This window comes from Microtus ochrogaster, chromosome 7 (genome assembly GCF_000317375.1).
Source record: "Microtus ochrogaster isolate Prairie Vole_2 chromosome 7, MicOch1.0, whole genome shotgun sequence".
In the NCBI taxonomy this organism is placed as follows: domain Eukaryota; kingdom Metazoa; phylum Chordata; class Mammalia; order Rodentia; family Cricetidae; genus Microtus; species Microtus ochrogaster.
In genome coordinates, this window is record NC_022014.1 from 60,317,655 (window position 1) to 60,330,920 (window position 13,266).

Consider the following 13,266-nt stretch of genomic DNA (forward strand, 5'->3'; position numbering starts at 1 on the left):
CTTGTAGACCAGGCTGGTCTCGAACTCACAGAGATCCGCCTGCCTCTGCCTCCCAAGTGCTGGGATTAAAGGCGTGCGCCACCACCGCCCAGCCAGTCATTGTTTTTAAAGTCTGTATAGCTATATGGACTGTACACATTTCAGTGACTAGGAGAAGAATGCTAACAACCATTTCTGCTTCTGGAGGGCCTTGTGAAACTTAAAAATGTGCAATGTAGCTGGGTGGTAGTGCACATCTTTAATCCTAGCACTCGGGAGGCAGAGGAAGGTGGATTTCTGTGAGTTTGAGGTCAGCCTGGTCTACACAGTGAGTTTCAGGATAGCCAGGGCTGTTACACAGAGAATCCCTGTCCCGAAAAACAAAAACAAAACAAAACAGACAAACAAACAAAAACAAAAAAGGAAAAAGTCTGTAGTATATGCTCTGGAAAGATGGTTCAGTCATTCAAAGCACTTGTTGCTCTTGCTGAGAACCTGGGTTCAATTCCCAGTATCTACGTGTCCACTTACATCTGTTCCAGGGGATGACCTCTGGGCACCAGGCATGTATGTGGTGCATAGACAAATGTACAGGCAAAACACTCATACACACTAAATAGAAAAGGTCTAGAAAGGAACAAATAATTGTAATGTTTTCACGAAAAGCTGAATGTAGTGCAGAGGGACCCTCAGGGAAGTCGGCTAACTCTTAGAAACACACCTGTGTCTAAGAGGTAGCTTGACAGTACCACTGAATGCAAATCAGCCTGTAATTGTCTGTCACTCACTACTTCAGATCCAAATGCAGGCCCAGTGCAAGCAATAAGGTTCTTAGGGTTGTTTATTTTCATGAATTTAGGTAAACATACTTGCAAATGTAATTGGATTGCTAAGTAGTGTTTTGAAATGTTTTCTACAAGTGAAGTGTAACATGGAGAGAGTGTCACACCGGCTTGCCTGTCTCTTCATGGCACTGGTGTGTCAGGGTTACCTCTGTAGCATGAGTGAACAGTGGCACAAAACCCTTCTCTGCCACTTCAGGTGTGGTCGACATAACCCTTGAAAATCCTGAATCAGATAGTCATTATTCCTCTTTTTAAGACTGACAAATCATGACGACCAGTTGCATATGTTACACATGTAAATACTTATATATCTGTCAAGTATTTGTTACACTTTGAGTCATCTGAAAGAAATTGAAAGTTTCCAATTTAAGTCAAAAGTCTCATCAACTCTGTATACTTATAATCATTCTGGGTTCATTTTCTAAGAACAGGGTGTCTGGTGAAACTGGAATTTGTCTAGCTTTTGAATAAAAAGTAGCTTATCATATATATATATGTATATATACATATACATATATGAATGTATATACATACATATCTAAAAGTTTTAGGGTTCGTGTATACACGTGCTTGTCCAAGGAGAACTTTGGAGTTGGCTCTCTCCTTCCAACTTCACATGGCTCTGTAGATTGAGCTCACATGTCAGTCTTGTGCAGCTAGTGCCTTTACCCCCTACTGAGCCAGCTCTCCTGTACGCATCACATTTTTGGACTGATCCACTCTGAAGTGTGAATGATTGTGAGTTTTATTTCTATGCCATATTTTCAGTTTTCTTATCACGTCTGAATTTGCTTTTTCACTTTCCTTTGTGGAAATATACCTTATGTTAGAAAATTTCTTGTAAACACAGCCTGTCAGGTATATTTATAAATAATATAGTTGGAAAAATTGCACAGAAATCATGCATGCATATGGTAAGTTAAATTGAGCAACACTTGAGTATATAAAACAAAGACTAAGAGTGGTGCCGGAGAGATGGCTCAGTGGGTAAGAATAGTTAAGTACCCAGCACCCACATGGGTAGCTCACAACTGCCTGTAACTTCAGCTCTTCTGGTTTCTATGGTACTTGCACACATGAGGCATTTACACAGACATAAATACTATTCACACCCCCCCCATATTAATAAGAAAAGGATTAACTGGGTGGTGGTGGCACATGCCTTTAGTCCCAGTACTAGGGCGGCAGAGTAGGCAGATCTTTGTGAGTTTGAGACCAGTTTGATCTACCGAATGAGTTCCAGGACAGCCAGGGCTGTTACACAGAGAAACCCTGTCTCAAAAAACCAAAAACAAAAAAAGAAAAAGATTAAAAACAAAACCTCCCTTCTCCAAGCTCCTGTTTTCACTCAGTCTCCCTCTTCTTCTGCATGGCCTTGGTAAATAGCTGGGTGTCATTTAGGTTTTGGAAGACCTCTCTGATCCTATAGTGTGTTGGCAACAGTAGAAGTAGAGAGAGAAATCCAGAATGCATGGCTGTTGAACTAGACACAGGATGTCTATTCTGCTCTCCTGTGACATTAAACATTAGTGACAATCTACTGTCAAACTATTAAATGTTTAGACAATTAGTATTGAGGTCAGGCTGGGTAAGTTTTCATTTTGCTGATCATCTATCTGTCTGTCTGTCTTATATATCCATCCATCCATTCATCTATTTATTGTGTTTTGAGACAAGGTCTCTTGACATTGCCCTGGCTGTCCTAGAACTCGCTCTAGACCAGAGTGGCCTTTCACAGTGATCCTGCCTCTGCCTCCTGAGTACTGGGAGTAAAGGCATATGCCACTATGCCCTACTACCATTGTTAGATTTTTTAAAAATTTTTCTTTCTTTCACATACTTTGATGTTTTGCCTGCATGTATGTCTGAATGAGGACGTCAGATTCCCTGGAACTGAGTTACAGAGAGCTGTGATCTGTCTTGTGGGTGCTGGGAATTGAACCCAAGTTCTCTGGAAGAGCAGCCAGTGCTCTTAGCCTTGAGCCATCTCTCCAGCCCCCATTGTTGGAGTCTATAATAAGGTCCCCATATGTTTACTATGGATTTTTTTTAACCTGTCGGGTCCATCGTCTAGCATCTTACAAGACAGTTATTTTCATTTTGGGAAGGAGGAATTTAGGCTTGAATGTGAACTGACATAGTAGAAGAATATTGAATGGTGTTGATGGTATTCTTTCTGGAAAACTTTGATCTTTTTTCTGGTTAGTTTTACTTTCTTGTTTTTTTCCTTCATTATTTTTATTTTATTTTTTTAAAAAGATTTATTTATTTATTATGTATACAGCATTCTGCCTCGATGTATGCCCGCACACCAGAGGAGGGCACCAGATCTCAGTACAGATGGTTGTGAGCCACCATGTGGTTGCTGGGAATTGAACTCAGGACCTCTGGAAGAGCAGCCAGTGCTCTTAACCTCTGAGCCATCTCTCCAGCCCCCTTCATTATTTTTGAGATAAGTTTTGTGTAGCCCAGGTTGGCTTTGGACTGTGTAGCTGAGCATAAACTTTTTTTTAGAGAATAAACTTAAACATTTTTAAATAAAAATTTTCAGATTTATTTTATGTATATGAACTTTTTTTCTGTATGTATGTACTACATACATGTCTGGTACTCTTGGAGAAGGAAGAGGGCTCTAGATCCTCTGGAACTGGAGTTTCAGATGGTGCGAGCCACCATGTAGGTTCTGAGAACTGAATCCTGATCTTCTGAAAGAACAGCAAGTTCTGAAACATCTTTCCTTTCCCAATTTTGAACTTTTGATCCTCCTGCCTGTACTTCTTGGGTACTGGGATTGTAGGCCTGCGTCACCATGGCAGTTCTGGGTATTGAACTCAGGACTCTGTGAATGCTAGACCAGCACTCTACTCCCGTCTTTCTCATTTTCCAAATGAGGGATGTAGCCCTGGAGAAGCTGACTTGCCCGAGGTTGCGCAGCTCAGCAGTAGCAGTGGGAAAGCTTTTATGTCTAGAGGCTGTGTCAAGGCCTTTAGTCCATGGCTGGTTCTGCTAGATCTGATTGTGTTACTGGGGACAGAGAGGCCAGATGTTGTGCATAGTGAATACAGATGCTCTGAAATGATATAGCGATTGATAGTTTTTCTTTGTTGTGTATTTCTTGGAGACAGGGTTTTGGTATATGGCCGAGGCTGACCTCAAATCCAAGGCTCTCCTGCCTCAGTCTTTCCACGCGTGTGCTACCACACCTGCCAATCTGTGGTAAAGGCTTTTTTTTTCTCTCTTTCAGAAATTATAAAGAGATCTGATGGGCTATTTGGGTGATACCCAGTGCAGTGAACTGCAGGTGAGTATAGATGGCTTAGAAGAGGGTTACAAAGGAGAAAAAAACCTAAACCATGCATGAAGAAGGGACAGGGGACAGGAGAAACTTTGTCTTTTTACTTTTTGGGAGGGGTGTGTGATAGGGTGTCTCTGTAGCTTTGGACCCTGTCCTGGAACTTGCCTGTAGACCAGGCTGTCCTCAAACTCACAGAGATCTGCCTGCCTCTACCTCCCAAGTGCTAGAATTATAGAAATAAAGGCATGTGCCACCACTGCCTACCACTTATATTAATTATTTTATGTGTTTTGGCATTTTGCCTACATGTATGTCTATGTGAGGACGTCAGATCTTAGAGTTACAGACAGTTGTGAGCTGCCATATGGATGCTGGGAATTGAACCTGGGTCCTCTGGAAGACCAGTCAGTGCTGTTAATCTCTATGCTACCTCTCCAGCTCCCATGACTTTTTTTTTTTAATCTGTTATTTTTTTAATGTATGAGTGTTCTCTCTGCATGTTTGCCTGCACATCAGAAGAGGTTATCAGATCCCATTACAGATGGTTGTGAGCTGCCATGTGGTTGCTGGGTCTTGAACTCAGGTCCTCCCGAAGAGCAACCAGTGCTCCTCAGTGCTAAGCCATCTCTCTTGTCCCTCATTGTGACATTTTTATACCTATGTGTCATTGTACCTTGGTGATGTTTGGAGACTCCATCTTGACAAGTCTGGCCAGAAAAGATGCTGTGGGGCAGGGTGGAATGAACAGCCAGGCAAAACAGGCAGCCTGGGGCTGTAGGACCTGAATTGGCTGCTTCTGCACAGGCTAGACAAAGATAGCTCAAGGCACTTCCTGCTGCCCTGTCCGACTAGTGCTCAGAGATCAAGGGCAGTGGGAGGGAGGTTCTTCCTGCACTTTGGTTTTGAGTTAGTAAGGCACTGAGGCTCGGTTTGTCTCCTGTGATGGGGGTTCCTGTCAGCATCTATGTCAGCATTCTTAAGTGCTAGTCACCTTGTGTTCTGAAGACTAAACTCCGAGCTGCTTTCCTCAATATCTACTCTTTATGTTGGGTCATGAATGACTGATTGTATAAAATACATGTCTTTTATGTTCATAATTAGTTTTGAGGACTGAGATACTGAGATTATTCCAGTAGAAACAAAAGGTGGGACTTTGTTCCTAAGGATTATATTGCCTTTATTTAACGCTTTTTACCTCTCAGATTATTTACATTTTGCTGAAATGCCAACTAACTAAAGAGAGTTAGCCAATATTCTTGGTCCATTCTGTTGGTCTTTGATGTTGCAATAGAAAAGGTGAGAGCCAGGTGTGCTTGGTATATATCTTAAATCTCAGTAATCAGGAGGCTGAGGCAGAAGGGTGGGGAATTTAAGGTTAGCTTCAACTGCATAGCAAGTTCTAGGCCAGCAAAGACTCACTCTATCTATCTATCTATCTATCTATCTATCTATCTATCTATCTATCTATCTATACATTTTCTTAGTGTTGAAATTGTTCAGTGTTTGGGTTTATTACCCAGAAACAGTAGCTTTTCTTTTTGGCATTCCATTTCAAAATGTTCATACTTTCAGTTATGATTTGTAATAATTTGATGCTTTAAAAACTTTTTTTTTTTTAAAAAAAAAAAAACTTTTATCATGTTATAAACTTCAGAGTTTTAAGTGAGCATGGTGATGCATGCCTTTAAATCCAGCATTCAGAGGTGAGGATGGTGGGGGGCAAACGCAGACGAATCTAGCCTGGTCTTCCTGGATCCCCGTTTCGTTCCTGGTTTTTCTTTCTTTTTTCTTTTTCTTTTTTTAAAAAAGATTTATTTATTTATTGTGTATATAGCATTCTGCCTACATGCATGCCTGCAGGCCAGAAGAGGGCACCGGATCTCTCATTACAGATGGTTGTAAGCCACCATGTGGTTGCTGGGAATTGAACTCAGGACCTTTAGACAAGCAGGCGATGCTCTTAACCACTGAGCCATCTCTCCAGCCCCCTGGTTTTTCTTTTGCAATGCTAGGGATTGAACACAAGCCTTGTGCATGCCAGTCAAGAACTTTCCTGTAACTGTAGCCTGAGTTCCTGGAAGACTTAGTGTTCTTCAGTACGTCATTAGCACCAAGATTTCTTATTTTGGTTCTGGGATGGGCCCTCGGGCTGTGAGCACACCAGATGCACTAGCTGTCACTGGCTCTAAACGTATTTTCCATTTATTTTCAGTACTAGCCTTTTGTTAGGCATCCTCCTCTCCAGGAAGCCTTGCTATCTTGCCTTTTGAACTCTGGTTGGTAATATTTATAAGAACTTGCTGGCTACTTTTTATCATTTGTTATAGCTTGAGTTTTTAGTCATTTTTACTGTATGTAAATGGACATTTCTTTTCTTTTTACTAATTTTTGTAATATAGTCTAGGCTGACTTCAAACCTGGACTCTTGCTGTCTGTGCCTCTCCTGAGAATTAGTATTAGCAGAGTGTGCGAGCACACCTGGATCTTCTGTCTGTTTAACTTACACTTCCTGGCCCCTGGTTCTTTGATATGTCCTTGAACATGCCTGTCTTTTCACTGTAACAGCCCATTGCTGAGTCAGCACAATGTTCTTGTGACTCCTAGAGACGTGAAGACACCAAAGCTGTGTATTTGGAAGTTTACACGTGTTCATGGTTCCCTAGTCATTACAGTAACCTGTGATTATTTTTCTTTGTCTCTTGAGTATGTGAGCATTTTGCGCCATTCATCTCTTGTAGGTATGTAGAGAGGGTTGGAAGTCTATTTGAGGTAAATTATGGTCCTTGGTAAACTAAGATGGAGACAGGCAAAGAGGGCCATGTTTGTATCTCAGTACTTGGGAAGATTGGAGAATTACTAGCTAAGGTGCTGGACGACATGTGGAATCCCAAGCCACCTTGAGCTATAGTGAGACTTTGTTTCTAAGATCTAATAAAGGGAGCTGCAGAGATAGCTCAGCAGTTAAGAGCACTGGCTGCTCCTCTAGAGGATCCAAGTTCAATTCCCAGCACCCACATTGCAGCTCACAACTGTCTGTAATTCAAGTTCCAGGGGATCTGACATCCTTATACAGACATACAGGCAAAACACAAATGCATATAAAATAAAAGTAAATAAATTATTAAAATATTTTTAGACCAACCCAACACTAGAAAAGCTGAGGCAGGAGGATTGACCGTTTCAAAACAAAAAAAAAAAAAAGAAGACAAGAAAACTGAGGTGGAGATACTACTGTGAGATCCTATTGCCTCTGCCTCCTGAGTGCTGGGATTAAAGGTGTGCGCCACCACTGCCTGGGTACAGTGCATGCTCTTAACTGATGAACCATCTTCCCAGCCCCTGGAATTTTCTCTTTTCTTTTCTTTTTACCTCTCTCCTTTGCTCTCCCCTCCCCTCCCCTCTCCTCCCCTCCCCTCCCTTCTCCTCTCCTCCCTTCCCCTCCCTCCCCTCTCCTCTCTTTTCTTTTTTCTTCTCTCATAAATACACCTGACTATAACTGACTATAACCTCCCCTCCCTTCTCTCCTCCCAGCCCTCCTCCCACCTCCCCTCTCCTCTAGATCCACCGTTCCTCTGTTCCTCTTCAGAAAAGAGCAGGCTTCCCAGGGATATCAACAGCATAACAGGATGCAGTAAGACTAGACATAAACCCTCATAGGTGGAAATGGGTGCTAAGAGCAGGCATAAGAGTCAGAGGAACACTCACTCCCATGTTTAGGAGTCTCATAGAAACCCCAAGCTGACCACAGCATACATGCAGAGGACCTAATGCCAGCCCTTGCAGGCTCCGTGTTTGATGCTTCAGGGTCTGTAATCCCCTATGAGCTCTGCTTAGTCGATTCTGTTGGCCTTGGTCTCCTGGTGTCCTCGACCCCTCTAACTCCTACAGTTCCTCCTATCCATCTCCTGAGGGCTTCCCCAAACTCCGCCCAGTGTTTGGCTGTGGGGCTCTGCTTCTTTCCCATGAGCTGCTGAATGAAGCTCCCTGATGATGATTGAGCTAGGCATTGATCTGCTTTAAGTTATGATATGTAATATTTTGATGCTTTAAAAACTAATTAGATGTTGATGAACATTTCATGTTATAAATTTCATAATTTTAAGATGAGAATTGTGGCGCATGCCTTTAATCCCGGCACTTGGATGCAAACGAAGACAGAAAGTTATGAGACAGCCATGGCTGGCTAGACAGAAAAAACAAACCAAGGGCAGGGTGAGAAATTACAATTTTAATTTACACATGGAAACTGGCCTCAGACACATTTTGTGGCCTCAGATGACCTTGAATTTCTCTCCTGCTTCCACCTCCTGATGTGTAGCTACCACACTGTGGGAACTGAACCCAGGGCTTTGTGCATTATAGACCAGCATCCTACCAACTGAACTGCATTATGTATGTCTCTCTTTTTGCATTAGTTATTTATGTTGCTGGCTGGCTTTCAGTTAGCCATTTTTAAAAAAGATATGTGTATGTATGTATGAGTGGCATTAGTTCCCATTCTAGATGGTTGTGAGCTACCATGTGATTGCTGGGAATTAAACTCAGGACCTCTGGAATACGCACACACATGCGCGCACACACATGCGCACACACACACACACACACATACACACACCCCTTCTGACTATATCTGTAGCATAAATTTTGGAGTATGGTATTATGTTGAAGGATATTTATGTTAATGTTTTTATGAATTTTGATGTGTGTTGTTTTACTCTAGCAGCAAGGATGTCATGCCAATTTGTACTGCTAGCAAATACAGATTTTCCTCTTGGACTGTAAGTTGGATAGAAGTTCATGTTTTTGTAAACATTTTCTTCTGATTTAGTAGTATAAAATGACTCTTGTATCTCATTGACCTTTAATGTTGTGTTTAACTGTTTGAGTCATCTTTGTCCTTTTCTTTTGCATTATTATGCAATCAAAATTAATGTGGGCTTTGCATAGTAAGGGAAGTATAACTAGCTAATGGATAATTGTTAGGAAGATGGCCAGACTGAGCTCATTGAAAAAGCTTGTAATGAGGATATAGTCTGAGTGGTAAGTGATATTGGGGATTGTGGCCGAAGGGGGATAGTCGGTGATTCCAAGATTCATCTTAGTAAGTGCTTAATGGACATTTCCACAGCAGCGTTGTGTCAGCTGAGTACTTCAGATATCACAAAGGCATGTACTGGGGTGAAGGAGGAATCTGTTTGAGGCTTAATCAGTTAGGGCTTCTGTCTTCTGATGTCCCTTGTGGCTGAGGATACCATTATGGTAGGACATCCCTACCTCATTCATGGCATGTCTGTGCCTCAGCATGCGCTTTGGGAAACTATTCTGAGAATCGGAAGCAAAATTGTAGTTCCTGTTGGAGAGGAGTTGACTGTCTTGTACAGGGAATGCAGGTGACAGGAACTGAAAGACCAAATGAGGTCTTCTGATAAAGTGCATAGGGACTTGGTGGGAGAATGGGACATTCCAGCCTGAAGGGTGGCATGTAAGTCACAAGATGAAGAACAATCGGAAGAAGAGTGTAGAAGGAAACCTGGGGCAGAGTGGGAACTGCATGTCCTGATTACATGTAGTGGCATGGAGTGGAAGGTGGTGCTGCCATGATCAGGATGGTGTGAGTAGGTGGCTTGGTAGGAAGCAGAGTAAGGCACAAGAGGCTGGTTGGATTCATGGCAGTTAAGTGAAGGGTGATGAAGGCTTGAATTAAGTTGGCAGTTTTGGAAAGCAGTAGTAGATTTAAGAAGTATTTTGGAGATGGAGAGAGGTGGTGACTGGGAGGTGTGGGGAGGGTATGCAGGTACAGGGATCCTAAGTATAAATCAGGTGAGGTTGTGGTTATGGTTGGGGGCCTGAGGTAAACATGGGGATAGATTCCTAGTGGTGTAGCACGAATAATAAAAACTAGAGACAGATAATTGGGGTTCAGCCTGAAGATCAGAAAAGCAAAGCAGCTAACTACTAGAGAGACTTTTTACTTCTTCCAAATCTTCAGACCGAAGGGGTGAGATCCTGTCTCCACGAATTCTCACACCCCACACTCCAGTGAGCTCCTGTCTCTTCCCCCTTATATTCTTCTCTCTGCCCAGCCACTCCTGCCTCCACCTCCCAAGTGCTGGGATTAAAGGCGTGGGATCCCAAGTGCTGGGAGCACCTTTGTGTGAGCTCTGTTTATCCTTTAGACAGATTCAATCTTGTGTAGCCCAGGGTGGCCTTGAACTCAGAGACCTGTCTGCCTCTGTCTCCTGGGTTAAAGGTGTGAGCCAGACTCCCTGGTCTGTGTGGCTGACTAGTGTGACTGCTTTGCACTCTGATCTTCACGCAAGCTTTATTTATTAAAACACAAATAATATACCTCTATACAGTAGAGCACTTGCTTCTTGTCTCATCCTGGAAACACAGAAGGTCTCCCTGGGATCTGTGCTTGGAGATCTGGCAGTGTAGAGAACAATGAGTTGTTTTTGTTTTTGTTTTTTTGAGACAGGGTTTCTCTCTATAACAGCTCTGGCTGTCTTGGAACTCACTTTATAGACCAGGCTGGCCTCACACTCAGAGATCTGCCTGCCTCTGCCTCCCTAGTGTTAGAATTAAAGGCATGTGTTACTACCACCCGGGTGAGAATGATGAGTTATTCATTTTAGGCATTTCTATTATGGAAACTTGTGGATGCAGAAATGTGGGAAGAGGAGTGTTTGGCTGCTCAGCTCTTCCCCTTCAATGTAGTCTCTCATCTCTTTTCTTACCGTCACCTGCAGTGAACCACATGTGCGAAGTGATCCCATGACACTGATTTTTGTGTACGGAAGGAAAGTGGCCTGGTTTGCTTTATGCTCTTCCAGAAGATTTTTTTTTTTTTTTAGTTTTTTGATACAAGGTTTCTCTGTGTAGCTCTGGCTGTCCTGGAACTCGCTTTATAGACCAGGGTAGCTTCAAACTCACAGAGATCTGCCTGCCTCTGTCTCTGGCTTGATTTCTTCTTCCTCTTCTTCCTCTTCTTCCTCTTCCTCCTCCTCCTCCTCCTCCTCCTCCTCCTCCTCCTTCTTTTTCTTGTAGCATGAACAACGTAGATGAAAAAAACTCACACATTCAATGGCTTCTGCCTTCCACGTGCTGTGATTAACAGCATGTGCCACCTCTGCCCTGCTCAATTTAAAACATTTCTTGACATTGGGCGGTAGTGGTGCATGCCTTTAATCCCAGCACCACAAGGCAGAAGCAGTCAGATCTTTGAGTTTGAGGCTAGCCTGTTCTATAGAATGAGTTCCTTGATAGCCAGGGCTACACATAGAAACCCTGTCTTGAAAAACCAAAAAAAAAAAAAAGTATTTCCTCTGTGACTAACGGTGAAACTTCCATGACGAGGCTGACTCTGTTCCTCTCTTAAGGTTCACTTTAGTTTATTTTGGATGGAGGCTGCAAGGACAAGGGGTGGAGAATGAACGAGATGGAGACGCACGATGTAAAAGACACAGAGAGCAAATAAAGAGAAAAACCATTTTCTACAGTTCTGATATGGCAGTTCAAGCCAAGGCAGGAGGATTGCTGTGAGTTTCTACTAGCCTGGGCTACATAATGAGTTCTTGGCTAGCCTGAGCTATGGCTTATGAGAGCTTGTTTTAAATAAACAAACAAACACAAAACTAAAACATTTTCCTTTGCTAAGCATTTGGAGTTTAGAAGCATTACCGCATTATGAGAGAAGGAATTATCAATGGAATATGGTTGATAAACTTGATTTTTTTCTAGTTTTCTCTCAGAAGCTTATTTTCCTAATGCTTTTATATTTAGCAGTTAAGACTATTGTTTTTTATAATTATTATTGTGTGTGCGTGAGCACGTGTGTGTGAGCATGTGTGCATGGATACGTCAGTGGACAGTTTGCTGAGAACTTAGGGGAATCAGTGCTCCTTCCACTACGTGGATCCAGGAATAGAACTCAGGTCCTCAGGTTTGGCAGCAGGTGTCTTTATCCACCGAGCTAGCTCCCTGGCCCTTAAAGTTTATTCCCTCCTTCCCTCCTCTCCTTCCCTTCTTCCCTCCTCCCTCCCTTTCTCCCTGTGTATGTGTGTGTGTACTCAGTGGCCTTACATTTTAGAGAAAAATGCAAGGCTGCTGTATTGTAAATACAGTACAATAAATAAAATTTTGCTCTTCAGGATGTTTTACCTCTGTGTCCATAGAACCATAAGAGACTCCAGTCTGGGCAAAACAGATGATGTAGAAGCTAATACTGTGTTCCTTGTCTGGCCGGCATTCTAGTGACAACTGAATTCATACACAATAGTTCTTAGAATCCTGGTATTTTAGTTATTCTAGGTCATTTCTTTGGACAGTTCATCTGAAGTACTTACTGAATATGTTTAGTGAATGTTGTGATTGTCCTGGGAATAAAAATGGCAGCAAACGTGATACCTGTTTGTATAAGATGGTAGTATTGGGCAGATAAACATTGTACATGATATATAATCCAAGGTAAAATGTCGGAGGCCCAGTAGTTCTGTAGCAAGGAAGGCTGGTTTGAGGAGGTCATTGAAAACAGCACAGAATGTAGGTCGGACAGAGGTTGAGAAGAGTGCTGTGGGCAGAGTAACAGTGTCGTCGGGATCTGACTGCCCTTGGCGTTTGTGTGTGTGGTGCTGAGAAAGTTGGCTGGTGGCCAGAGTGAGTGACCCAGTGCTAGGTCATGAGTTTGGGCATTAGTAGGTGAGCGTCTTGGAATCATGTGCCCTCTGAGGAATGGTGATGATTCTTTTTTCCCCAGAGGAAGCATGACAGTTGTACCATGTAGTGAATTCCAGGCTATGCTAGCCCAGATCCATCTGTGTCTTGGCAGACCTCATGCTTTCTGCTGTGTCTGCCATGGTCATGTGGGTCAGTCCGAATTTCTTTCTGTGATCATTGGAAATCACACAGACAAACTAATGCATTACACAAATTATAGGCACCTGTTAGCTTAAATGTGAATTTCTTTTTTTTTTAAAGATTTATTTATTTATTATGTATATAGTGTTTTGCCTTCATGTATGCCTACAGGCCAGAAGAGAGCACCACATTTCACTATAGATGATGGTTGTGAGCCACCATGTGGTTGCTGGGAATTGAACTCAGGACCTCTGGAAGAGCAATCAGTGTTCTTAACCTCTGAGCCATCTC

The 13,266-nt window shown here is 42.6% G+C and overlaps 1 protein-coding gene across 7 annotated transcripts in view; it reads left to right on the top strand.

Moving 5' to 3' along the window:
- The window catches only part of Helz (helicase with zinc finger), a 147,389-nt gene that overhangs the window by 6,037 nt on the left and 128,086 nt on the right, over positions 1–13,266 (top strand). For 6 of the 7 annotated variants that reach the window (XM_026780158.1, XM_005350436.3, XM_013347521.2 and 3 more), the window contains one exon: positions 4,069–4,125. The exons of the other annotated variant lie outside the window; for it this stretch is intronic. The gene's annotated coding sequence lies outside the window, so the exon portion shown is untranslated. The remainder of the gene's footprint in view (positions 1–4,068; positions 4,126–13,266) is intronic. 7 annotated transcript variants of the gene reach the window in all.